General features: G+C 38.5%; 1 long non-coding RNA gene across 1 annotated transcript; it reads right to left on the bottom strand.

Annotated features, from left to right (window-relative positions):
• Nucleotides 1-6293: 6293 nt before the first annotated feature.
• On the bottom strand, nt 6294-7714 carry LOC143560056 (uncharacterized). The gene is made up of 3 exons (XR_013140042.1): nt 7432-7714; nt 6597-6915; nt 6294-6446 (listed from the first exon to the last, which is right to left on the bottom strand). It is a non-coding gene; the product is annotated as an uncharacterized LOC143560056 (long non-coding RNA).
• Nucleotides 7715-9928: the final 2214 nt, after the last annotated feature.

Here is a 9928-nt window from a genome sequence, read left to right as displayed (position 1 = left end):
TGTGGATAATCATTGTCGCCACACGCAATTATTTTATCATAAATCATGATAGTAGTCAAACAGAACAATTAATTTAACAAGAAGACAACTTGTTTTGCATGAAAAAAGAAAAAGATATGAGAGTGAAGAAGTAACCAGTCGCAGTGAAGGAACCGATCACTACAAGAAGTTATCCAGAATCAAGGAACCGAAATAATGCCAGAATTACAAGTTGTAGGAGGAATCAAGAAATTGAATCAAAGCAACTACAAACAATGGTCAACATGAATCAAGTCGTATCTTCAAGTTCAAGATCTTTGGCCGGTAACGAACGGTACTGGTACGAAACAACCCATAAACGATATTAATGGTAGTATCGGAAAATGGCAGGTGAAAGGGGGTCGGGCGATGTTTATCATCAAGACAACGGTTGATGATGGTGTTCTTAATCACATTCAAGATCTCAAATACCCAAAGAAAGCGTGAGATACGTTGGAGACCTTATTCACGAAGAAGAACGATGCTCGATTGCAACTAGTCGAAGGTGAGTTGATGACGATTTCACAAGGAGATCTTCCGATCGCATAATATTTTCGTAAATTTATATGTGTCACGAGATTGGAGAACTCGATCCACAGTCTCGGGTTAGCGATGCTCGTATGAAGCGGATACTCATCCATGGTTTAAGGCCGGAGTATCGTAGTTTTGTTACCGCTATCCAAGGGTGGGTGACCCAACCGAGTATCACCGAGTTCGAGAATATTCTTGCTGGATAAGAAGCCTTGGCAAAACAGTTAGCCGGCGTGTCGATTAAAACCGAGAGCGAAGCCTTGTATGTCGGAAGAAAGGAGAAGCATCAGATTAGTAAAAATCATAACCGTAATGGTGAGAAAGACAAGGGTAAGTACTGGGAAAATGAGAAACGTCACTAATCTAAGAAGAAAGAATGGAACAAAAAGGGTCGGGAAGACAACTCTGAAGAAGATTCATCGGACGAAGAGAACCAAGACAAGGAATCAAGGTACCGACCAAAACAGTTTTCTTTTAGGTGTCATAAATGTGGACAAAAAGGGCATATGGCAAACAACTGTCGAGAATCAAGGGAGGAAGGTAATGCAGCTGTAGTTAAAGAAGAAGAACCATGGGATGTGGAGGCTAATATGGCCGAGGTTCAAGAAAAATACGCAGTTGACACCGAATACAAACCGAATCTGGAAGATGAATGGTTTGAAGTAGGATCATGTTGGTGGGCAAGTCAGGAAGCAATGCCAAAGTCGAATCAGTTGAAGATATCCTTAGAATCATGTATTGAATATAGATTATGAGGAAATTGTGTTGGAAGAAGAAAGTACAGTTGATCAAGAGGTAACCGTGACAGTAACCAGACAAGACGCTAGAGAAACCGTGTTGGATGAAGTGCACAAGGAGGTAGCTCCGTCTTATGTTACGGGTTGCCATGATGGAATAGAAAACGTTGAAGATCAATACACAAACAAAGTTGACGTTGGAGTTTGCATGAGGTTCATGCAAAGTTCGGGTGATTCGAATGAACGAACGAATAAAGGAATTGAGTTCGATAGGGAGCATTCATCAAGTGAAGATGGAAGAATTGTTTTAAGTCCCATGATAGTTGGTCATGAAGTTGTGAAAGCAAAATTTGTTTCATATCAAAAACTGGGTAATGCAGTTCTAAATAATGGCAATCTCGAAACTAACTCATTTGTAACCAGGAAAAAGAAACCTGCAGGTAGTGTTATAAAGTCGAATCCAAGAATTAAGCTAAAGGAAGTGCGAGCGTTACAAGGTGTGAAGGATCTTGGAGGAACGATGGAATTTGGTATTGAGAGGGAGTGTAAAACTTGGAGCAAGACCAACTTGAAGGACCCGAATGGTTAAATGCGAAAAGTATAAGGGTGGTACGGAAGATTTCAATGGGCGGTTTGGTGGTGGAGATCCAAAGTTCGGGAACCAAGTTGAATAACTTGGTGTCATAGTTATATTTATTTATTATTAAATAAATTAGAAGTTTAGTTTAATTATGTTTTCTAGTTTGAGTAGGATTAGAATTGTGGGTGTTATATAAACCCATCAAAAAGTTTATTTTTAGAGAGTACAAAGTATTTTGTTCTTATTTCTTACTAATGAAAAGTGTCACATAAACGTTTTATGCAATATCGTGTTTGGTGTTCTTGATTCATTTGTCTAAGATTTAACAGGTATGCGAGTGTTATGGTGGATGGTTGTAGGAACCTGTTATGGTGGGATGGTTGTAATGGAAATTTCCTTTGGTGGTGTATGGCAGCCTTTGTGGTGAAAGGCAGATGTGTTACTAGATGATGGTGCTCGGCGACTATGAGGGCGGATAGTGGTGGTAAAAGGCAACAATGACGGTGGTAAGCGGTTATGATAATAGATGATGGTCGTGTAGATGGCAGTTTTAGTGGTTGAAGACAAGTGTGACGGGGTGGAAAAGGATGACGGGAATGTAAAGAGAAAAGTGAGGTAGGTAGTCGATATGATCTTCAATAATCTAAGATTAGCAACAAAACTAAGAAGCATTGATAATCCGTTGATGACTGCTGACATATTACCGAGTACTACCTTTATTTCTTGAACTTAATCATATCATGAGAAGTCATTTTGGGCCTACCATACTTGTTTGCGAATACTACGCATTGCTGAGCCTCTGCCCATAACAAGTCATATAGGTTTACTAATCCTTCTATGTGAACATCATACACTGTTAAGACTTTGGTGGGTCTTGACATGTATGATGTATCTATGGGTTATTTATGCCTACACAAACCAGGGCCGGCCATAAGGTGTGGCCGTCACAGGCCCGCCATCCCGCTAGGCCAGATTTTTTTTAAATTATATGTATTTTTATTAAAACAATATGTATACGTAGTGTTTGTACTCAATTACATAACCATTAGTTTGGTCTAGTGGTAAAGGGGTATGACTCATAACCCAAAGGTTATGGGTTTCACTCTCATTTGAAGCATGTTTAATCCTAATACAAAAGTTTTTCACACAATCCAATTATAACAAAGTAAACCCATATAATTGTTTAAACCCAACAAAAAAAAAATTTACTTAAGACCAAAAACAATTTTCACCTTCGGCCCAATATTTTTTTTCTTTCTCGAAACCGAGCCTGACACAAACCTAGTTATATTTTTTTTTTACGACTGTAATAACATTAGTATTATATATTTATTTACATATCTTAGAAATAAGTTCTTTTGTGTATATTTTCAAGATCTTAAAACAAATTATATTATGTTACAAATAAACTGAATTACACTTTCACACATTACAAACAAGTTACATAACATTTTCAAGTATTACACATTCACCTATCTTTGTATGTACGATTGTAGGTACATGTTGAACACATTCCCTTACCTTTAGATGTGAACTGAGCTGTAATTTGCAGATTGAAATAAATCTGAGATTGAAACAGTAAATTGAATTTGGGTGTTGTAGTTGATGAAAAACACAATAAAAAAAAGACACAATGAATAAACTAAAAAAACACAATTTGACCCGCTGAGTTTATAGCCCGCTAGGTCTTCTTTGTAAATTGTGTATTTCAACTTTGTTCTATTTGAGAGAAAAGTGAGTGTGCGGTGATTAGCTTTTTTAGATAATCACCGATTGTGTTTTTCCTATTATATTAATATAACACAACACCCGATCCGAAAAACAAAATTATAAAAACACGAGTGTTTATTTTTCATTTAAAAAACACAATCGTGTGTAAAAACACAATTAAAAAAACACAATAGAAAAAACACTATGAAAAAAAACACAATAACAAAAACACAATGAAAAACACAATATAAAAAACACAATGGAAAAAACACTATGCTAAAACATAATTGGATAAAACACAATGCCTATAACCTATTACACAATGTATAAAACACCCACTAATTTTTTTTAATTTTTTTACAACAATATGGTACTCATATTAAAGATAAAAAAACGCTCATTATTAAATTGATTTTTTTATATAAAAAAAGATGTCGTATAAAAAGTTATTGACGTTTTAGAACGACGGGAGAATTAACATGTGCCTTGCATATGAGTAGAGAAAGTCAACAATTATGTGTTCTTCCTTTTTTACCCTTATCCTTATTTCCCACATGATTTTCTTTCTAAGTTAATCTCAACCATTCAAATATAAAATGAATGGAAAAGATTATTTCCTATCATTCCTACAAAAACTAATTTTCTTATTATAACTCAACCCTTATAAGCGATACTTGAATTGCTATTTATAAATATTATTTATGATAGACGATCCATCGGTTACTGGTCCTACACAAACCTACCAATGAATTGTCGACTAACAATCCATCGTTGCATGCCATACACAACAAATGACCAAAACGTCTGAGCGGGAATCTAACTCAAAAGTCTCACTCTCAAACTAATCGATGGACTATCCGTAGGTAATAGGCCCTACACGACAAACGTTTGAATCTGAGTGGGAATTCAATATCCAAAGTCTTATCGTCACACGCCAACAAATAGCTGTCGGTAAAATTTTTATTTTAGTTTTCTTATATTTTCTAAATTTATATGTGCTTACTTACTGTCAGAGAAACCTCGTAATTAATTACCTACGGATATTTTCCATCGATAATTATCCTCAATGATACTTCTTTTTTTAGTAGTGGTAGTAATCTTGAATCTTAGCCTACTTATATACACGATTATGTAATTTACTAGTTTGTTTAATAGTAGTGGTGTGGTTTGATTCAGTTTCACCAAGATAGACTTGTAGCACTAGTAACATAGCCATAAGAAAGTTTTGCTATAAGATTGTTTTTCCTTGTTATCTTATATATTCGAATTGTGAAACTTTATATTTGGAATTGTTGTTCAATGTTCATGTATATACTACATGAAGATCTAGATGCTTTACCTACTGTTTCCAACAATACTACACACATATACATGCCATATTCTATAAGAATATGTAAACACTCAACCTAAAACACAGTTTTGGACACCTAAACATGAACACAATATTCATTCATGTAACCTTAAACGCCCAGATCCGAACTGGCTAGTGTAAGGATATAACAGTAAACATGTTAGTTGAACCGATAAAACTACCTATTTACACCTTCACTAGTGTCCTATACCCTTTGGGCTTGGACCAGTTGAAGCTAGCTTATAATAAGTTTCAACTTTGTTCTCAGAGTTGTAGTACTCATCATGAGCATGATCATCAGTTTTTGATGGTTGAGAAGATGCTGATAATTTCGTGGGCTCCAACGTAGGAACCGGCTTAGGTAAGGAGCTGTTTATTGACTCAGCAAACGCCACCAGCATCACCGTCATCAAGAACATCAAGAGGAACCGGCTACTCATTGATGATAGCTTACCAATAAGAGGGTTGGAAGTGTGTGTTTATATAGTGTTTGTTTGGATGTGGATTGCTATACCGGGTAAGACTCAAGAGAATCTGGAAATTAAGGGGGTGGTGGAGAAATGGGGTGGAAAAGAATGGTGCAGCCGCTGCCGGCCAAATCTCAATAGGTGTGCATATCCTGGCTTTACTAATGAGCGGTTGGTTAGGATGTTAAGGGCTTTTAGAGTTGTAGGGTCCTTTTTCTGGTTATTTTTTGTGTTTGACTTGGAAACTGGAATGTTTGAATGATGATTCCATTATGTTTGGTTGAGTTTTATAGATTGACACTTTTGCACTTTTCTGATTCTCCAATACATATGGGATTCTCTTTTAACTAAATGTAGAGCTTAGTTTGAATATATGCCAAAATTACACTAACAAAGCATGGATGAACGAGTAGGAAGCATCGTTGTTATTGGCGTGGGTCGATACCATCAGCGATCCATTCACTGGTTCACAACCTTCAGTTTTGGTTAAACATTCGTGACTATTTTCATACCTGCATGGGTCGGGAACGATACCGTTCCATGAAGCAGATACGTTGAAACAAGAGTTACATACTTACATGGTTGTATGTGATGAAAATGGCTTAACTTACCATGTTGTAGTTGTTGAAAGATATTATTACCACTAATGATAGATAGGCAATCTTGAATTGGTAATGACTATGAAAACATGTATTTGCAAAACACTAGACAACGTTTCTTTAGTTTAATTATTCATGTCTTGTTTTCGTTTTAACTTGCATTCAAACTTCCCAAAGCCGAAACTTTGTTAGCCATAAAGACTAGATGTACACCATACACATATATAGTCACATTCATAGGACATAAGAGAACAATACTTGGAAAACCCTTACAATGATTCTTAATTTTTCGGTTTTTTGGGTTCCGGTTCCACAAGCACTGTAACATCCTCTTTGGTATCTTCTTTTCCATCACCTAACATTTATTATTTCCAAAGAAAGATAGCATTACTAAATCTTGTCATCAAAGATATCATTTAGCTTGAAAGATAATGATGGGTAAAAACTGATAACCTCTTGCTTGGCGTTTGGCTGTAACATCCTTTTTGGTATCTTTTTCATCACCTAACATTTATTTATTATTTGCATAGTCATTATTGAATCAAAGAAAGATACTTATCATCTAGCTTGAATGATAATAATTAATGGGTAGTAGTAAATTACAGAGTTTGTAAGGAACTGTACGTAGCTTCCGAACTTGGGAAATCAACTCCTCCTCATCAGTGTCTTCATCCGACTCACCAGTGGATCCAATGACGTCTCTATTGAACTCCTCAGAACTCATGTCAGAAAATTTGTTCAAACCGATCCAATGACTAATTCTTAGATTTGAATTATGATTCTCTACTCTACGCATAGCTTCTTGAAACGTTTTGAATCTCCTTGCCTTCTCATCATGACCAGTATACGTCTTGTTGTGTTTTTTCATCCAGTCCTCAAAAACCAACATGTCATCATACGGCATTGTGGCAATCAATCGCCACTGTATTTATATAATAATAACAAAATCATGGGTTTAGAAACCTGGAGGAAATTTATTTATATGATGACAATTAACCATGATTTAGCTAGGCCACAAATATACATACAGATAACAATAGTTAGCAGGTAAATTATAGAACTTGTTGATTTATAAGGATTTAGCAATACGAAACAAACCCGGCCAAGACAACCAACCTAAGTTAAGACTTGTGCGTAAAAAATCATACCTTAATTTATTTCGTCTCAAACAAGAATGAAAGCGTACAAACCCTAATCGTTAGATTATGTATCATATATGTATACGTACGGGTCCATACTAGGGTTGCAGTAAAGAAATCGATTAGAAGTGAAATGATTAACAGGAATCGACTGGCCAGCGATATGAAAATTAGGATTGCAAACGAAAAATTGAAACATACAGCGATTAACGAAAGATAAGATAATAATATCCAATTACACGAAAAAAAAAGAAATCTGAAACAAAAGCATATGTATATGTACATAATAAAAACCATACCTTGCTTTCGTCATCTAGGGACTGACCAGTGATTCCAACGAGGACTCTTTGGAACTCCTCGATCAGAACTCATGTCAGCAAATTTGTTCAAACCGATAAAATGAGTACCTCTTGGATCTGAATTATGATTCTCTATTTCACGGAGAGTTTGTTGAAACAATTTGAATCTCCTTGCCTTGTCATCACCAGTATACGTTTTGTTGTATTCTTTCATCCAGTCCTCAAAAACCAACATGTCATCAGCGTCGGATGCCGACATTGTAACAATCACACCTGGATTTAAAAACAATGGGTTTTGAATGAAATCTGGAAACCCTTTGAGGAGGAAATTTATTTATATCTCGAAAAGAAAAGAAAATTCTGATTTAGGCCATGAAGAAACACTAACCGGACCCCGGGCAGATTACAGGTAACCTGGGGGTTAGATAGATGTTTCCCACTAGGGGTTAGACCCGGTAAAGATGGTTCTTCTGATAACCTGCAAAACAGACACCGTGAGCTTGTCACTGAGAAGGGGGGGGGGGTTCCTCCTTGTGACCACCCTCCGGCGTGAGAATCAGACTAGATTGCTCTTTAAATATAAATGTGTATTAAGAGATTGCTAGAGCAGATATCAGGTATAATATGATGATAATATGATAAGATGAGATGATCATACCATTTGGGGTATTTATAGCCGAAGGTAGGTTTCCAAGGAGGTGTGGCCGGCTGAATAGTGTTCCTGTTCCACCAACTGTGGCCTACGCACGTGCCCTGCTGGTAGTTGGTGGGTAGGCAGCGGCTGACAGTGACTAGGCCTGCTGTGTACTATTCCTTTTCCACCAACTGCCGGCTATGCACGTGGTATGACAGGAGTTGGTGAGTAGGCAGCGGCTAATAGTGACATACAGTACAAGAGCATGCTGCTCGCCATACTGTTGTCAATAAGCTGTCGTATCTTTAGTCAGATCTTTTGCCCATACCTCGTCAGGTACAGTACAGAAGATCTTCCCGTATCGTACGGACTGGCTTAGTTGGGCGGGAGTATTCCCCCTCCCGCCTTTGTGCGGGATTGTTCCCGGCTTTGCTCATTCCTTCAGGTGACACTGAGTGATTGAGAACTAAGTGCCTTGTGCGTGTAGCCTTGCTGTGCGGGTGGCCTTCCCTGATGGCTTGTATCCGCAGCTGCGGGGACAGGCAGATTACTTCACCATTGGGAGGCATTTCCTGCGGGAACAGCTTGCGTACTGCGCGTAAGGACGTCACGTCTCTGAGCATGGTTGGTCCTGCGGATCCAGTTGGTTTCTGCGCAGACGTCCCTCTTCAAGGTGAGTCTTGCGGGTCCAACTGGGCTCTGCTGGGACCTACCTCTTCAAGTCCCCCCAGTCCAATGTTCTTCTCATGAATGTTTAATAAAGTGAGGTGAACTTTTGGACTTAAGCAAAGGGTTTTGAAAAGGGTTTAGTTTTAAGGTTTTCCATGGGGATTCTTCCCGCGGAAGTCCTTGTCACTTGCAGAAATTCCCGACTTTCCTGCTTGATCTTTGGGTATGATGCGGGTAGGTCTGTAACCTCCTCGCAAGTCAGGAGCGTTGAGTCCCACTTGTGTGGATTCTCCATGAGGTTTTGGTAGTTTTGAACATAGTGATCAATTATGTTAAAACCACCAATTCCATCCTGGAGCTTCAAACAATGTAGTTCTCGACGTTCCCGCTATGCGGGGATGTTATTTCCGTTTCCGCAAGCATTGCCCAGAAGATCCTTCTTGGTTTCAATTCCCTGCGGAGCGCTAGGTATGTGAAGGGTTTTGCCTTAACACTGTACCCGCGCTCGTCTTACGGTTACTTTACTTCCAAGGTATTCCTGGCGTCAATTCCCTGCGGGTGCTAGGTATGTGAAGGGTTTTGCCTTAACACTGTACCCGCACCCGTCTTATAGTTACTTGGTTGCCGAGGTATTCTTGGCTTCAATTCCCTGCGGGTGCTAGGTATGTGAAGGGTTTTGCCTTTACACTGTACCCGCACCCGTCTTATGGTTACTTGGTTGCCAAGGTATTCTTGACTTCAATTCCCTACAGGTGCTAAGTATGTGAAGGGTTTTGCCTTAACACTGTACCCGCACCCGTCTTATGGTTACTTGGTTGCCAAGGTAAGGGGTATTTTCCCGCTCGCTTACTTTTGAATCTTTTTGAATTTTTGAAATTCGAAAGGTTGGTGAAAGGATAAGAACAGTCCAAACCTCTGAAACGTCGTGCGACGGTTTCTTCTGACTGTGTCAGGACGTGCAGGAAGTTATGGTGACGTGACAGTACATGGTCATTCCAGACGCTTTTTCAAGCGCGTGGGCGCGATTTTTCGGGCGCGTGGCCGCGAAATTAATGGTACGCGTCCTTTCAACAGCTGTTGCCAGCTTGCTTTTTGCCACGTGTCATAGTTTCATTGCACCTTCGATTTCTCTCTCTTCCGCATTAAATTCATTGCATTAATTGCGATTAGTATATAAAGGGGGAGAGGGTTCTT

This window comes from Bidens hawaiensis, unplaced genomic scaffold (assembly GCF_021521415.1).
Source record: "Bidens hawaiensis isolate Kalapana, Puna unplaced genomic scaffold, B.hawaiensis_p1.1 tig00020162_1, whole genome shotgun sequence".
Taxonomy (NCBI): Eukaryota; Viridiplantae; Streptophyta; class Magnoliopsida; order Asterales; family Asteraceae; genus Bidens; species Bidens hawaiensis.
This window is presented reverse-complemented; position numbering and strand designations above follow the sequence as displayed.